This window comes from Pyxicephalus adspersus, chromosome 1 (genome assembly GCF_032062135.1).
Source record: "Pyxicephalus adspersus chromosome 1, UCB_Pads_2.0, whole genome shotgun sequence".
In the NCBI taxonomy this organism is placed as follows: domain Eukaryota; kingdom Metazoa; phylum Chordata; class Amphibia; order Anura; family Pyxicephalidae; genus Pyxicephalus; species Pyxicephalus adspersus.
Window position 1 is genome coordinate 14,763,263 of NC_092858.1, and position 19,057 is coordinate 14,782,319.

General features: G+C 38.9%; 1 protein-coding gene across 1 annotated transcript in view; it reads left to right on the forward strand.

Annotated features, from left to right (window-relative positions):
* Positions 1-4,633: 4,633 nt before the first annotated feature.
* PIWIL4 (piwi like RNA-mediated gene silencing 4) overlaps positions 4,634-19,057 on the forward strand; it is a 102,505-nt gene continuing 88,081 nt past the window's right edge. The window contains exon 1 of the mRNA XM_072402699.1: positions 4,634-4,698. The gene's annotated coding sequence lies outside the window, so the exon portion shown is untranslated. The remainder of the gene's footprint in view (positions 4,699-19,057) is intronic.

The following is a 19,057-nucleotide window of genomic DNA, read 5'->3' on the forward strand; positions in this document are numbered from 1 at the left end:
CAACAATAAAGGGAAAGGTCCAACCCAACTACTAGGCACCCAGGAGCAGTAACAAGTAATGATCACTAGGCTTTTTCAAGTGTTCACAAATGCTTATGCAGGTGGTTTTTACCTTTTTCCTCACTTCCAGACCTCCAGAACCATTGAAACTGTTTAAAAATTGTTGCAAATTGTTCCAATTTTTTAGAGGCAGTTGACTTGGCATAAAAAAAAAACAACCTATTCGTTAAAAAATAACCCTTTTAAGGGAGTGACTAAATGCAGTTTAACTGTATGATACCAATTTTGCAAAAATGCAAAAGTAAATTTGCCTTTGGGTGCATGTTATGCCCACTAGGCACTATGTGATGAGGGAGGGGGCCACCAGTGTGTACTGTGAGTGCACCTTTCATTTTAGTGGAGGGTCTGCTTTAAAGTAGGGAAACTTTCACACAAAGTTTACTTATACTTTGCACCCATCCCCCTAAGCACACGACCCCCTGTTACCTCTATATTTACCTATATCTTGCACTGAGGTCTGCGGCCTTGTCTACATTGATTACATCCCTCCATCCCTTCTTCACCTAATGTCTACGTATGCAAACATTTATGGGGCAAGTGGACAGACAGGAGCTGATGTAGTGCATCTAAACCCAGTAGTTTTCTTATCATTAGATGTGGTTGCTGCATTAGTTTTTTGTATTTTCCATCATGCTGCAACTTTATTTTTACCTAGTGATCTTGCCAGTATACAGAAGTCATATTTTTGGCACTGGAAATGATCTTCTGTGATTGTCTGATGACTTATGTCGAGAAGGGATGGGGAGAGCGGCCAGAAGGCACCCCGCTGCGTCCTCCCCTGCAGTAAATGACAGTGGTTGTCTCCAATCGATCATTTATTTTGTTGCTCAAAATAGTCTAGGTATGTTTTCTTAGTATGATAATGCACATTGAAGGCCCTTTTGATTTTATTGGTACAACATATAAATTGCATTTTAGTGCATGTGAATCAGCTGTTACCCATGCAATCTCTGATTTCAATGGTTGACAGAATCCAATGAAAAGAAACAGAACATGTGAAAACACAATAAAATTGTATGTCAATGAGAAACATGTGCAAGGAAAGGTGTGAACCCATCCACAGCCACGGTGACATTTATAGAAAGTGTTGTGACATATCCCCACCAAAATACAGGGCACTATTTCATCCAGCACCAAAGCCTATATGGACGAAAGATGGTACAAGGGGAAAGATATGCTCATCCCTGAGAAAATATGATTTGTACTTGAATTGCATCTTGTGATTTGTTATGTGCATGGAAATTAGATTGCTCCACAGCAGCATCTGCTTTACACAACAGCTCTGCGCAGTCTGATTAAATTGAGCTTCTGCTCACAGCGACATAGGCTCTTTCCTTAAAAATTCGTATCGCCTGTTGGCGTTTATTTGCATTGCTCGCCACACATGAATGGGCAGGGTTTTTTTTATCCTGTTAGTAAAATATGTACTCCAGCTGCCTGTTTATTGTGCAAGTGTGATAAAAAAAAACAACCCCCCTCCCCACAACATTGTGTACAAAATTAAAAAGATGGAGCACAGGGCTATGCTATGTGCTCTCGAAATGCAAAGATGAAGTTGGCTGATTTAGTGGCGGTTGTGCGAACTGATTATAAAGTCCTGCTGATGAAGAACCCAGCAGACAGGGTCTATCAAAGCGCAATATATACTGCAGCACAAGCAGGGGTAAGCTTGTAAAAGACTACATAAACCATACAGGGACTGCATGTCATGTGACTTCAGGCACTCCGCCAAGGCTTTCTCTTACTTTCACCTAGCTGCAGTTTTCCTATTTGGTCTAAAGGGACAATCGAAACAGTTCTTAAGGAAACTTTTGAAATTGGAGCTGGTACTTGAGCAAAATGCCTATATTGTGTAAATAAAAAGACTGCGAACACAAGTGGTACTTTTTGTACCTGAATCTGCCTCCTTGCCTAGGAGGCTAAAAATTGTAATGGCACGCTACAGTATCATTCATTATGAATGGTACCCACTGCATTTCTGAAATGCATGGGTGCTGCAATGCAGAATGGCACAATGAACAGTGTCCTGTTCATGGTGCGGCAAATTAATGTAGCCTGCCCTATTACCAGGCGGTGGCACACAGCTTTTTCATGTGAACAGACCCTAACATATCAATCACTGTTGTAAACATTCTCATTTTCAAGCCTACTGTTGAGGGTTTTTTCTTACACTATGCATCAAAGAAAAAGGAATGTCTCTAAGATATATCCCTGCTCTCTCCTAATGCAAAAAAAGAGGTGCATGCCCTAATCATAACATAGAAAACCTGGGCCAGGTCTGTTTAATTCCAGTCCTTGGGGGCCGCATGCAGACCAGCTGAACAAACAACATGTAAAAATCAAATAAACATCCATATTTGGACCTGCATAAAAATGTATTTAATACAGATTACTATAAATCCACTAAAAGCATGTCTATTTTATGCATTTTAATATTGAGGAGATTTAAAGAAGAACTAAAAAAAAAAGCAGGTAGGCTCTTTATTGTAGAAGAACAAGCGATGTCTCTTCTGCAGTAAAACACACTTACCTGTCTATTTACAATTTTTTAAATAAACTAACCTCGCCCTATGCCTGAATCTTCACCCCGTCCTCTTTCAGGTTCCAAGTAGGTAGGCTAGGAACGATTGTGGTAACAGCCATGCATATGCATGAGAGTTCATTTATTCCTGGCTGCCACGTATGCTGGGATCATACCCTGAGATGCGCATACGCAACTCTGTAAACTATAAAAAAAAATTTAAATGGACAGATATATTTGCTTTATTGCAGATGAGACATTGCTTGTCCCTTCTGCAAAAAAAGAACCTGTCTGCTCACAATTGTTAAACATTTAACTTTAGTTCTGCTTTTAAAACTAAACTTTGAAAGCACCTTTTAAATCAGACCTACCACCACATTTTTACCTTTATATAAAACGGTGGCTATCCATTTTAGATGATGTGAAAATATGTTTTTAATTTTTTTTCAATCATTTTTTTACATTTTTGGGGAGAACCCCTTCTGTTTTTACCACCATGATAGTAAAGACTGAGGGGGAAGCCTGCAGTCTCCTGGTATACTTGTGTCACATATCCCAGAGGCTGTGTGCTGCTCCTTCTGCGCATGTGTGAGATCGGCCGTGTGTTATCAGGGGCTATTCTATACTGTAATAACAAATGCTCAATCTCACACATGCGCAGTGAGATCTGCATTTTTTTTTTTACATTTTCTGCGAGTTTGGGTGACATGAGAAGAAATTGGAAGAAAGATGACGGTGAAGAGCAAAGTCAAGCCAGTCTGGTACATGCTGGGCTTGGTTTGTTGTAGATCAAGGTCTTACCATTTGTAAATGTAATTTATTTTTTTTTCACAGAAGTTCCATTTTAAAAACATTTTAAAGCAACTTAATAAATGCATCTCTATCTCGCTGCAATCACTAATTAACTCCTCTGGGTAATGAAAACAGATTGCCTAAATGTCTACTGCATTATGGGCTATAATAATGGCAGCCACTCGTAACCTCCAAGCTGCTAAGGCTACACGGGGGTTACCAGCGGCTTACAAGGTAACACACGTGCAATGGTTCACGTCAGATAATTGGCTCAGGGCTGATATCTGCCGAAATTCTTGCGTGTGTACAGTGCTCGTCATCCATTATCCGAACGACTGTCCCGGTGGATCCACGGACGATGGACAACGAACAATCATAATTAAAGTGAGGGGAAGAGAGCGCAGCCACTCGGTTGTTCCCCCCTCCATAGAGCAGAACGGGACTGTATGTAGAGCACTCATTCATGCATTGTGCAGTCGTTTGTTGTTGGAAGAGATCATGAAAGATCCTTTCCAACCGCAATTATTGCACATGTGTAGGTAACCTAAGGGTACCTACGCATGTGCAATAATTATCGTAGGGAACAAACAAATAACGAACGAATGGCCGATAATCGTTAAAAAAAAGAGTGCACGATGGTCAACGACGACGGCGAACGAATAATGTCGCTGGAAACAAATGACCATCCTAAGGATCTGATTGGCCGACGATCGTTCTTTTTCTAACGACAATTATTGTACATAGCCTAAGGCCTGGGGCCAACCAACTATCTTATTATAGTTATAACCAACCAATAGGTAATAACTTGCCTGTGACAGCCGTAGAGAAGCAAAAAAACATCATCTGATTGGACAATACTGGCGAATGTACGCAAGGGATGCCAAAGATGAGGGACTTATTGGTCATCTTACAGATCCTGTCACTGAAGTGTTGCCTAGCAACAGGCTTCATGGATTAAGATAGGCCTAGGCCCAGAAAGAAAAATGGCTCTTTTTTGTGTGTATAAAGCTCATTAAGTGCATATTAGTGTTATGCAGAGCAAACAGAAACTAATATATTCAATCATTATATAACAAATGATCAGGCTGGTATGCTTTTTTTATAATGTACGGTATTATGGAATTGAAAAGACACCATTAGATTCACATCGAGTTCCTGTAGGTGGCGCGCTAACAAGAACAGCTGGTGGGTGTGCTGCATTTTGGCGCGTAGCTCGTGGGCGGAGTCACGCGCGTGGTTGCGCAATATTCGGTCTCTCCTCAGTGTTGTGAGGTAATTGTCCGCAGTGAAGTGCTGGGCGGGAAGAGCCGTGAGAGAAGCGCATTGTAAGTATTATATGTCGGTTCTGAATGTCAGTGTGATATTAGTGCTGTATTCTTTATCTCTAGGCAGCCGCTGTACTTATATTTGTTTTCGGACTACTTATAAAACAAAAAACGGAAATAAAGATATTTGTACTGTGTATGGTGACCAAGGCTTTCTATTCTGATCCTATTGCTAACTTTATTATCATTTTACATTGTTTTCTTTATTGTTTGTCATGTGAGGTTATTATATTCTAAATTCATTGCACGTGTATTGATTTTAGGGTCACCCCCACCTAGTAATAACACCTTATTTTTCCTCAGCATTGAGGATATATGGTAAATATTTTAAATAAATGACAACAATCATATATAGTTATGTGTCCTGTGGTACTTTCTGGTCATATAGTTTATAGATATCACCTGAAGCAATGCATGCTGGTTAGTGAAGGCTACACTAAAATTTAAGTCACATGATTACAGTGTGCGTGATTTCTCGTCGTGCTTTGCTTTCTACAGACAGCACGTGTGTGAATATTATGTGAAAGAATGGATGGAGATGTGTGGGGAGTCTCCTCAGAAGATGTTGTCAATCACCTGCCCCGTGGGAGGGGCATGGGCGTGGCTTTTGTGGGCACAAGCAGCAAACCTGTCACTTTCAAGTTTGTATGACCAGGCAGGTCATTATTGCAGATGTTTTGTATTCGATTCAATACAAAATAGCTTTATTGAGTCAAATACAAAGAAATCTTGATATAATATAAATATATATATATATATATATATTGTACATGCCACTGTACAGTTATATTATGTTTCACTATTTTTTTATTTATTTTTTTAACAGATTTTTGTGGTTTGTTTTTTTTCCGTTTATTATTAAATATTGGACTTATTTCGGTGAATTATGCCTAAGAATTATAGGCCTACAATGTAAAATAAATTTCCATGCAAAATAATGTAACGCTTCTTGCATAGAAATATGGACAGAATTAGAACGCTAGGGGATTTAAAGCATACCTAAACTCAGAAATTTCACTTAACATTAGAGTGTAGTACATTCCTTTTATGTAAGGTAAAAATTCTGTTGTTAGTTTGTTACCGCCCCCTTATTCTTGATCCCCTGGGCCAGAGGTATGCAAACTCCGGCCTTTAGGCTGGATACGGCCTAGCCAATATTCCAGTCTGGCCTAACACCCCCTAGTTATTTATTGTTGGATGCAGCCTAATTATATTGTTGCACATTTCTGCAAAATAACCCCAATTACGATGCCTAAAGAGCAGAAGCAACGCACAGCTACCAGTCTCCGGAATGTTGCCCTCGAACATTGTGTCTTCAACCCCGAATGGACTGATGAATTATTCTTTGTCCAACGCGGTAACAAAGCTCTGTGTTTAGTGTGCAACGACACCAAGAGCACTTTCAAGCGGTCGAATCTCAAGGGGATTTTTGATGACAAGCATGCACACACGTACAGAGACTACACCACGGATGAACGGAAGTCTGAGGCTGCTCGCTTGCAGTCACGGTTGGAAAAAAACTTTCCTTGGACACCTTGTTTCTTTTGACCTAGTGTGCCTTCTTGACCTCCTGAAATGGCCTAGTAGTCCAAAAAGTTTGCTGACCCCTGGCCTAGGTGAATGGGAGTGCAAAGAAGAACCTGGAAGAAGAGACAAAGATGGCGCCGCCCAGAGTGCTGGCTCAGAGATGGATGCCGGGATGACGCAGGATTATGGGATTAAAGGTATGTTTTTTGTTTTGTTTTTGTTTTGTGTTTTTGAGTTTAGTTCCTCCTTAATTTCTGGATCAAACTTTGCTTTGATATGCAAAAAGAAACAACTGCAGAGTTTGTCTTGATCATTAAAGAGTTACAAGAGGCTGGAGAAAGAGCTCACCCCCCTAAGATCACCCCAACCTCAGTTGTGTTTAGCAAAAGATTTCTTCTACAAGTCATGCAACCCCAACCCCCCCCCCTCCTTATCAAGCTTCCATTCTGCACACAGTATGTCGAATAACCTTAACCTGGGGACTACCTGTAATGTGATGTACCTGTCTGAGAATCAGTTTTAATTCCCAGCTTCCCTTGTGTGCCGGGATAATGTAAGATTTTGTCATTCTAACCCAAGCAATCAAGGTGGTCAAGGCAGAACCTCCTGGGATACATGCATCACATATCTCAGGCGTCTTTGGGCTGCCAGGGGCTTTTCATGCAAAAAAGTGCCAATCTCATGTGTAGTGGGATCTGCACTTTTTTTTTACATTTACAGGAGGAAACCTAAGCTGCTTATGTCACCCAATCTCACAAACCGCAGACCATGTGACATAGGCAGAAATTGAAGGAGGAACCCAATGGTTCCTCCGCGCTGGGATGAAGATAGAATCCTGGATGGAATGAAATCCAGTTGTGGAGGAATCTATTGCTCTGTGGATGTAAAGAGAAGTGTCTTTTTTTCATTTTTTTCATTTTCTCTAATACCTGCAGATTTCTTTTATCTTGCTGCTGCTGTACATCCAGGGGACTAAAGCCGCAGTTTTCATGCCCTTGCAGTCCCCAACTTCATTTATTTCAAAGATTTTTTAAAATGCAGAACCTCCAGAATTCCTATGTGATTTCCAGAAGAAGGTGGGGACACCATCGCAGTGCTGGGTGTATGGAAGCTGGCGTGTTAGTGGTTTGAATGTACGGACAGAGTCATCCTGGCCTGGGGATGTAATGAGGACATTTGCAGGCTTTATAGAAAACACTGAATGAAGGGAAGTTCTACTGAAGAATAGGGAGCAGATGGGTTACAAATTTCTGCCCAGGGTTCAGCTTTAATTATTCTTTAAAGCAAAATTAAATCATGTGTATATTCCCTTTTCCATTGTGGGTGCTTCCTTCTCTTCCTCATTTCGATCTTCGGTAATTTTGATTGGTCGGGCCGGGATGACTGTCATTCAGTCCCAGCACCCCAGGACTTGAGGTATCCCTGGCACCCCATGCTGGGTTGGGTTATGTGTGTGTGAAATGTAACAGCTGAGATTGTGATCATGCAGCTAAGAATGAATATTACATCACCTGTCCCACATTGCTATAAAACCCTGACTCATCACAGATATTTAAATTAGAACTTTAGTTTTACCCCTGTTGTGATTAAAGCGTACCTAAACTCAGAATTTTCTCTTTACATAAAAGGGTAGACAAATTTTGTTTGTGTTTAATTTTAAGTGCAGCCCCTCCTAATTAAGTACTGCCCCCCTAATTCTCGATCGCCTAGGTGATTAGGAATGAATGTGAGCGCAAAGCCTCCCGGGATACCTAGGTCACGCATCCCGGGGGAGGCTCTTGGCTGCTCCTTCTGCGCATGCTCGAGCATCTCAGGCCTGCAGAGAAAGAGCCCTTTCATCAATAGGGGAAAAATTGCATTTGCAGTGAGATCAAGTGATGTAGGAAGAAGAGAGAAGATGGTGGAGCCCGATGCTCTATTTTCACCAGGCCGAAGATGGATACCAGACCAACACGGGTTGTTTTCCATGAATAAAAAATAAAAAAAGTTTCCTAGGGGACCCTTGTTACAAAGAAAGCATATCCAATTGTAGTTCCACTTAAAAAATCGTATCTGGCTACCTTCCCAACCCACACAGGCTGGTCACATGGTGCTCGGGGTTCTATTTGGATCTTCTGTAGGAATGCAAAGATTAATGTGATAATGTCATTGTCTCTCTTTTCTTGATTTATGTGGCAACACCCTGAGCTTACAATGATGATGAGGACATCTAATGATGAAAAGGGAGGAGGGGGCTTACAGAAGTATTTTTTTAAAGGCTACCTAGGGAACCTTTTATTTAAAATAAAGTAATGAAAACAACCAAATCTTCAATAACAGGGTCAAACTTTTTAAGTACAGGTCCTCATGATGCAGATATTAACAGGTGTTTGCAATGTCTTTACCAGTATGCAAAGTCAACTAAATTCCACGTTGAAAACATTTTTGATTAGTTAGGTTTTCATTGCAGAAAGGGATAGGTGATAAATCATACTCACCTGTCTGGTCGCCCCGCCCCCTAAAGTGTCAAAATTATGGATACCTTGCACATTCCAGCTTCCCCTGCAGCTACTGGGAATGAATGAGCATGGCTGCTCTGGAGTTATGTCATACTAGTCTGGCCAATCAGGTTGGCCTGAAATCAGAGCATGGGAGCTCCTGATACATGCAAGGGAAGCCGGGATTACCAAGTTTCTGACAAAGCTCATGCCTCGCATGTTCAGCTCAGCTTTGACGCCAGAAACTAGGAGTGATGATACAGGTAAAATGCATTATTGCAGAAGGGACAACAACTGGCCCTTTTTACAGTAATGATCTGCCTGACCATGCAAACGTAAAAGTAGAACTTTAGCCCCAATTTACCTCTGTTGCCAGCTCACTTCTATGATTTCGAACACCGCAAAATTTAAAACTGGAATAGCAGTTACTTCAACTAGCCACTAGGTGTCACTACCACTGTTCAGCATAGAATTCTGTACCTAATAGTGGTAGCGACACCTCATGGTTCAATAACTGCATTTCACTTATCTGTCTTGGGAGGTACTACTGCTATTATCTCATGCTGTGGACCATGAAATGCCACCATCTGCTCCAACCAGGAGAGTTACAGCATTAAAACCCCTACAGTGATAAAATGAGGTTTTCTTTAATATTAGAAATTGATAATGTCTTTTGGTTAATTTAGAAACTCTTTTATACCATTCAATCTGCTAAGCAAATTAAATAATCACTACACTAAGAAAATAGTTTATAATAGTGTCACCCTCACATTTATAAAATAGTATTTTTTTTCATCCATTGTGGGGTTTTCTTATACTTGAGGTAAACTTTATGTTGAGTATGTATGGTTGATCATATAATAGGCCTTTTCAGAAAATGGAAAAAGTACAAGAATACGTGCGAAATGTGCAGTAACCAAAAGCAGCTAATCAGAGTTCTCTTTAATGGAGTCGGAGAAGTGCAAAAAAGAATACTGATTCGTTACTGTAGGTCTAGTATTCTGCTTTTGCAGTGTTTATAGTTATAACTTTAATGTATATGTGTAATCAAATATGTTTTTTGAGATTTGAACACTTCATCATTTTGTTGATTTCTGTGTCCTTTACAAGGCATATCCTTTCTGCTTATCCTGGTGACTACTGCCACTGAGATAATCTCGTTTTTATCGTCACCATTTAGATTTGTGAGGGGAACATTGAAATGGGGGACCACTGTTACCAATGACATATTTTTTTAGAACAGAATTCCCTGCACCTAATACAGAATTTCTCTCACTTCCTTTTGCATCCACAGAACAGGAAGTGAACAGGAATCTATCCAATGAAATTGTATGTGTCTTAATAAATTCAAAACATGAATGAAGCATTTTAGTTATTTAAAGACTTAAATAGTATTGGCAGTTTCCGTTTCTCTGAAATTTTCAAATCTTTACTATTGGTTGAACAAGGCCTGCCGTTTAACTAGATGCTAAGTAAGCAATATTTCCTTTTGAACTAGAGTGATGCTTAAAATCAGTGTGTCTTACATGCAAGTTGTAGCTTTGAATGATCTGAAACAGTTGATTTCCAATTAGAAAAACGTTTATGGCATTCGTTCTTACTATAAATTGGTAATTCTCTCAAATAACGTTCTATTAAATGAAAATATTGCTAAGGAATAGAAGTATATACTTTTCTTTGATGACTTATCCAAAATTAAAACCAAGAATGCTCCAAATTGTTACACCTTTTTGATTTTATAACTGTTGTCTTCTGTGGTTGTTCAGACTTCGGTTTCATTATCTTCTAGAAACAGATCTGTGACTGTTCAGATAAAACTGTTCAGCAGGATGAAAATAAATGCAACTTTGATTTATTGTGGTAGTGAAATTGTCATTGCAATTTATCCTTGTAGTAAGTACATCATGAAACGGTGGAACTACATCGTTAAATCAGAGCACTGCCGATAGACTTTAAAACTGTCACAGCTTGATAAGGTGGGTGCAGGGGTATGAGAAGAAAAAAAAATGTACAAGCTCAACAGTAAAATAATTATGGTGACACTAAACAAAACAAGCGCATGACAGACTCAGTAATTGACTCATATAAAATGAATTTTAAAAGGTGTAAATGAAAGCAGGGGTGATTAATGAAATAGAAGAGAATTAGCCTGGACATTCTTAACAGATTAAAAGCATTCCACTAAACCCACGATGTAAACACGCGTTTATCATTTGAAAAGTATTACATAGCTTTTTTGTATGTGTATGGGGAGGGGGCATGATACATTTTGTACTAGGTTTGAAGCGTACCTGAACTCAGAATTTTCACTTTACATAAATGGGTAGACAACCCTTTTATGTAAGGTAAAAATTCTGTAATTTGTTTGTTTTTAAGAGTAACACCCTTTTTAAAAAATAAAAAAAGGTGCAGCATCACCCCCTTATTTTCGATCGCCTAATGAATGGGAGTGCAAAGCCTCCTGAAATACCTACATCACGCATCCCGGGAGGCTCTTGGCTGCTCCTTCTGCGCATACCCGAGCCCTTTCACCAGAAATAGAAGATATTGCCATTCTCACGCATGCGCAGTGAGATCCGCAAGTTTTTTCCCATCTGTGTTACCCATTATCGCGTCTGCGTTGGGTGACGTAGGAACAAGAATAGAGAGGAGATGGCGGCGCCTAGCGTGGCGGCCTGAAGACAGATACAAGGGCAATATGGGACCCGATAGAAGAACCCTGCGGACAGATCGACTGCTCTGTGGGATTGAAGGAAGTGTATTTGTTTTGTTTTGGGTTTACTTCCTCTTTAGGTATATCTATAGGCATTTTTTCAAATGTTTATAATGACAGAGGAAAATAATTGACCTTTTTTCTGTATGTCCACGTTAGAAAGATTTCCTTTTTCAACAGACAGAAGACGTAGGGCCTGATTTATTGAAGTTCTCAAAGGCTGGAGAGAATACACTTTCATCAGTGGAGCTGGGTGATCCAGCAAACCTGGAATGGATTTCTTAAAAGTCATTCACAATTTGTTAGTAAATATTTTCTATTCCATTTCCTGGAATCCATTATAGGTTTGCTGGATCACCCAGGTTCACTGATGAAAATGTATCCTATCCAGCCTTGGAGAGCTTTAATAAATCAGGCCCATAGAAAGAAGTGATTATATCTTGAAAATGAAGAGAATCTTAGTTTAGACAATTGTAAGCACTGGCCTTAACAAAAAAAGAACAGATCGCCCTATACCTTCTGTTTGACAACTTCAAAAATAAGTTGTATAGTACACAGTGTTCAAGTCATAATTTTTTTTAAGCCAGATGGGAAGAAATTGTAGGTGGGTGGCAGTCCCGGTATTGTGACCCAACTCATCAGTAACCCCCCGAAAATAGCTGGGTGGTTACTGAAAAGTGCCGGGGGGTGTGCCCAGCAAAAAAGAGCTGGGGAGAACACTGGTACACTTTGTCTCACCAGAACAATGGTCAGTATGAATATTCTCAGGGGAGACACAAATAGCAGTAAAAGCTTGACAGAGGTGATTATTTTCTATTATATCCAAACCAACAAAAAAATGTGGTCATTGATATACTTTAAAATGGAACTATGCTTAAAAAAATTTATTGCGCTATTGTATATCTGGTTTCTGGGAATGAATATATTTCTATGTGAGAGTTTTGTTGTTCTGGCCTGAACAGTCAAATTGGCCAAATATCCCAAACCCCGAAGAAGACTGGTAGAAGATGCAAGAACTGATGGAGCCAGCAGAAATTTTGTTAGTTTTAGTTTAGTTTTTAACATCACATGTTCCTTATGCAGTAAAGAACCTGCCTGTTATTTTATATATATGTGTTCAAGTTTAGTTTATAATGTTTTAACTATAGTATATTTTTCTAGCAACCAGTTTACACTTATCTGTATAGTGTGTTTTACACTTAGCATTTGGGATGTTTCCAGTCTTTTCTATTCATTACAAATGATTCAGCTCTAATACCTGTGCTATATTTATGCCGTATAAGACGCTCCGGAATATAAGACACACCCAATTTTAAAGGAGGAAAATCTAGAAAAAAAGATTCTGAAAGATTATTCCCCTTCTGATCACTCATGTGCCATTCGTACCGGTATTCCCCTTCTGATCACTCATGTGCCATTCAAATTCCCTTTCTGATCACTCTGTACCTTTCAAATTCCCTTTCTGATCACTCTGTCATTCAAATTCCCCTTCTGATCCCTCTGTGCTTTTTTTCTATTGTACGGCAGTTAGGACAGGGAACAGCAGGTGGCGCTGTGCTGGCTTCTTTCGCTTTGCTTTACAGACAGGAGAAAACACGATGCTGGCAGAGGAGAGAAGAGAGAGACGCTGCAGCCAGAGACACACGCAGGATCGGGTATCGGGTGAGTATAATATTTTAATTATTTTTTTTAACACATTTGTCGTATAGGACGCACTAACTTTTCCCCCCCCAGTTTTGGGGAAGAAAAAGTGCGTCTTATATGGCAAAAAATACGGTAATCATAATGAGATCAAGAGGTAGAGAAGAAGTGATTCACATTACAATTAGTTTTCAAAAATTGTCCACACTTCTTGCATCTGGTAATTTATTTAAAAATGGCCTGAACTATATTATAACTACCAAAACTATTAGCAATCTTCTGATTTATAATTCCTAGCTCCAGAAACAAATTACAATCGATTAAAAAAAAATCTCTCTTTGTTTTCTTGTTTTTTTGACCACTGTGCATCCTACTTACAGGTAAATTACTAATTGATTTAGTGTTCAAAGATTTATTTACTTAAACACATTTCTTTGATTTAGCCATTTCTTGGATGTTACAAAATTTTCTAAGCTTGCATACTGTAAAAGCGTCTGCAGGGAAGGGGTGATGTCATGAGAAAGTGCCATAACATTCTGTAAGCAAGACAGAATTAAAATCCACTGCCAGCATTCGTTAAAATATGAAAGTATGAATGTCTGCACAGAATATCTGTACATTGTGCCAGACTTGCCTTCTAGAACGCCCCACTTTACTGCTGCTGTGTCTCTCATTGCTGCTGCTGAGATTTTCCCCTGGTACCTGGCCAGAAAAGGAAAGGCAAGTGTAAGGACAATTTACAAATTCTAAATATGGTGACATCAGGGAGAAGATTATGTTAGATTACTTTAGAGCAGTGTACCTCAATCCTATTAAAATGAGGGAACCCCTTGAAATAGCTTTCAGATCTTCAGGGAACCCCTGCTATAATGTCCACATCTCTATTATGGTGGTGATCAGTTCGAAAAAAATGTCTTACATTTTTAGCCATTGGGAAGAGTGTCTCTCTTACAAATAGCCAACAAGATTATTAATGTCCCTTAAACTGACATGAGGGGTAAAACTTACCAACCTTTCCAAGAACCCTGGTTTTAGTGGAATACACAATGTTGCTGTACTGTGCATTTCCAGTGGCTTCCAGTGTAGAGATTTTACACTAAATTTCAAGAATGCCAAATGTTAACATAGTTGTCAAATCTGCTTTTATCGTGAGCTATTATTTTACTGATTAATAGCTCAGGTTAAGAGATTTACTATAACAATAAGCTAAAGAGGAAAGAATGCCTCCAGGAGATGGGAATAATGTTTTTGGTAGCTGTGAAAAAGCATCTCAGAATTTTAGAATTTATAACATTTAGAAAAAGGAACAGCTCTAAAATAAGCAAACTGGTATGAAGGCCATTCACCCTGGTTTCATACTTTTGCTCATGATATATTCATTGCAGTGAATTGCCTCTTCTATACAGGTTGTAGTAGATTAAGATACATAGATACATTTACAATGAATGGCGCTGCACGTACAGATAATGAGTTGCGGTAATGTATGCATGGTTTTTCCTTTGTGCTGCAATGTACAAATCAGAATAGACAACTGAAACAGAAGAGTTAAACAATTATTACAAACTCCTGATAACCTTAAAAATTTAGAGGATGGGCAATACGTTGTATAAAACACAATAAAAATGGTCTTAAATTTCTACGTGAGAGGGGTCGTTAGTTATATAGTCCTCTAAGACATGGGGACCATAATATGACTTAAAAAGCATTGAAAAGTTTTGGGGTTTTTTTTATAGAGAAAAATGTGTAGATTTTTTGGGGCCCCTGGTCCTTCGGTTACAGAGCCTGTCTGAATTGCAATAAGGAGTTCTTTGTGTTTCCCTGTGGCTTGATTGTGCAGAGAAGAGAGATGCAGATCATTATTGTTATTTTTATTTTATGTTTTTGCTTTGCCTCAGGAGTGAAAGGCGTTTTTGATGTTCTTAAGAGGTGACTATAACGTGAATGTGTTCCTCCAGTTCCTTGGGGCTGTAAATTTCCCTGAGTTTAAAGAAATAGAAATGAAGATCTGGACAACTGTTGTTATTTTAACCTTGTTAAAGGTCAATCCCATTTCCAATTTTTTGTACAGGAAAATAAAAGACACAAATTATGCAACTTTATAATAATTATTAGAAATATTTTTTGATAATACAAAAGGTTTAAGTCCCTTAATAAGACCTAGTATCAGCTTCTTGTAATCCCTGGTACACATCAAAGTTGTGAGAAAAAGATAATGGGCAAATAAAGCCAGTGCTGTACTCACAAGAAACATGCTGACAGAAGGAAAGATCAGAGTGACATACAAATGAGCTCATCACTACTTCTCCCTCACTGACCTGTCATAGCCTGAAGTAGAAATGCAATTCATTGGCCTAAAAAAATTGCCTCCAACAAATGTATTTGCTTCTGTTTTCCAAGCTGTTTGCCTGCAATTTAACTTAAAAGATAAAACTACCATGGGTCTAGCCACCTAGCTGTCTACACTCAAATTATTATTATTAATATTTGTATAGAGGTCTGCTTTAATTTAGTGCTATTCTTCTGTGTGAATTCCCACTGGTCCTTACAGCAACAACATAGAGAGGGCAGGGAGACATTCTTCACCAATCAACTGTTGGTTTTCCATAAGTGATGGGAGAAAGTGACCAATCCTGTTGATGAGTGGAGAATGTAGTCCTATCATTTGCAGATATTAGGCAGTGGACAGTGGCTCTTCCTTTTTTCCTATGTCTGGCTGGGTTTTAGGAAGCTGGCAGTGGAGGTTGTAACATTTCAGAGATTAAAAGTAATGTGTGCTGTGTCTCTTCGCCATGCAGGCTCACCCAGAGTCCACTGTCCAAATTTACCCACTTTTATGTAGGTTTTTTCAAAAATGTATTTCTTTAAAGCTTAGCTTTACTCAAATAGTTTATTTTATTTATCTTGATAGTGGGAATAGTGATACTAGATTTAATAGATTTACAGCCTGGAGATGAGGAATGGGGGATAGTACTAGGGCATAAAGTGATAGTGTTTAAATTAAATTACACAATGCAGGGTTTATTTACAATAATTACAAAATATTTTGCATTATTTGTCTAGCATCCAAAGGATAACCATACTCACTCTATAACTGTTGAACCCATTTTAGAAGCCTTTGGAGATCAACTGAGCTGGCATAGTTAGAAAGAAGATTTTTCTAGGATTCAGGTGGGTATGTTTCTGGGAAGAGGGTTACTTTTATTATTGGCAGCTAGGTGAAAGGGACAGCTGTACTTAGTGTTTAATTTTCAATTGTTTTAATTCTAGAAATACTAATATTAGCTATGAAACGCAGTATTTTGTTATTATCACGTTGGGACATATTATTCAGCCAACTGGTCTTAGTTATCTGGTAGCAACAGCACATGGTGCTTTGAGTATGGTTTCATAATTTATATTAATGCTAAAAGTAACTGTAAACTTTAACAGTAAACTTATTTGCTCCCTTTTTGGTTTGCAAAATATACCATAGTATACATAGGTATCATGTACTTCCTTTACCTCTGGGCTTAGGCCTCACTGGTTGGATGCTGCTGAAGTCTCCTGTCCTGAGAGGACCTTAATATTCAGGATTCCTTCTTTCAATGAAGTGAACAGCTTTAGGGAAGCAACTGTGTATGTTCATCACAAAAGATATGGTGAATGACTGGCAGAGTGAGAAATTTACAGAAGGATTTGTTCAGATGTCCTGAATTAGAAGTCATTGATTTGGATAATATTAGAACCTTGATCTATGTGGAGCTGACGTTTGCAGGGATATTTAGCCAGGGAAGCCTGTGTAAACAAAAGGCACAATATATACCAATGACTAGAGAGTATGTCTAAATGTTTTAGGGTTAATTTACACTGGCAATGAGATTGTGGTTCGTTTTCTGCTTCCTCTCACCAGGAAATGCTGCCAATGGGGCAACCCCCATAGGGAATAAATAGGGGTTGCAATGAGTGGTATTAGTACTGTGTGGGTACACGCACAAAATCCAGCAAACAAGTAGGAGGTGTGAACCTGCCCTTATCCACCTCAGTGTCCTATCCACTTCTATACAATTACATTTGTACAAAATACACACTTCTTTTTCTTCTGCAGAAACATTCGGCTAACACTGGCTTAACTAAAAATAAAGTTCCTTTTTTTTGTTTGTTTTCTTATTTTTGTATATTGCATAGCTAAAAATTTTTTTTTGCAAGATAGAATTGCCAAAAAAAAACCTTCCTTGTCCTGAAGAATATGATTTATGTGAATCTGAAGTGACGCCATATCAGTGTGTTTGTGGGGTGGGGCAAATAATTGTGTTACTAACAGTTAGAAAGTCAGGGAAGATTTTGAAAGTGGGAGCTGGGGGATGAGTTCTGTTTTATACAGGTGGTGTTTCAGATTCTTGTCAGCTATCCATAATGAGATGGCAGCAAAAAATGTTATTTAGAACAGAGGTGAACAGGTAGATTTGTGTGTCATCTTCGTACAGATGTATTTTCTGCCAGAAGAGGCTATGAGTCTGCAAAGGGAGGAGTTGTACAGAACAGGTCCAAGCACTGACCTTGGGTGAACACTGACAGGAGTGGGAGTTTGATTGTTACCAGTGAAAAGTGATTGTGGGATTAGTAGTAAGTTCAAACACAGCCTAAATGTCATTAGGTACAGTTTTGAGATCTAGTTAAGTATCCATTTAATTTCATGCACATCTCTAACACAATTATTAATGCTGTAAATTTACATATTTATTAGTATGTTACAAAAAAATAAATAAAAGGGTCAGGTGGCGCCCGCGGGCTTCGAACCCCTAAGGATTGCAGAATCAATTCTGTGGTAAGTCAAGAAGTAACCGCTGAGCTATCTGCTGACCCGAGAGCTTCCTGTTCTCAGAGGCTATATAACATATGACGTGTGCAGCCTGTGCTGTGCTTTGGCTTACAAGCCGTATGGTATTTAAGGTATTTGCATTCCAGATACTGTTAAAAGAATAATCTTTGCCTAAGGGAATATGCATATCTTTTTTAAGTAGCAATTTCATTCTTTATGATAAGACTGCCTCTTGTCTATACACTGTAAAACTATTTGACTGGAAAGTATAATCCCATTTAACTCTGCAAGCCTTTTTAACCCCTATGCATGTTACAACACAGCTGTAATGTGCATAGAACTTTGTGAATCCAGCCTTTGATTTCCTTTAAACAAAATAATTGCTGGAGAGCACCCACAAGGCTTGATCCCACAAAATGGACTTTTACCAACCTATTGTAAAGGAAGAGTGATGAACCTGTGGAGTTTTTTATGATCTGCACAGCCTTATTTTGTTTCTTCATAATTCATGTGTTTTAATCCCCTATGCTGCCTCTATAGCTGTCAGTGACATGTACAATACATCATGGCTTTAAAGGGTTACAACTAACTCTCAACAACAGCAGCCATAAGCTTGTCCTAGAATTGTTTTGCTGTGTTAGGCTGTATTATACACAAATAAAATGAAATGCGAAATGCGATGAATGATATTACGGTCATTATGAATGGTTAAAACTGCATTCAAAAGGTCTGCATACACACGTCAGATTCTCTTCACCTGAGATGAACATTTGTTCTCGGGTGAGAATCTGACATGTACAGCATGTGCTGGCGTTGCTCATCAATTTGCAAGGACAGGCTGATAAATGACAATCAGGAACAACCTCTATGTTAATAAAGGGGCGCACAATGGGGTCCCCCTTAAACATCTACTCCATACAGCAGAATGGGCACTGGGTGTATAGCGCTTGTTTATTCAGCTATCACCATCTGTCATTGGAAATGATCAAGAAACATTGTTTCCAGAAATCATATGTGTGTATGGTGCTTTAAGCTGTTAAGATTTTTTTTTAGTTCTACCTATGGACAATATTGTGTTCATTGCTATAGCACACATCTGAAAGCATGACATGGTTGGTATCTATTCACTCAAGACAATGGCCCTAATTCATCAAGCAGAATTGGATGATCGCTCGCGCATTCGTATTCGCGATCCGAAATCGC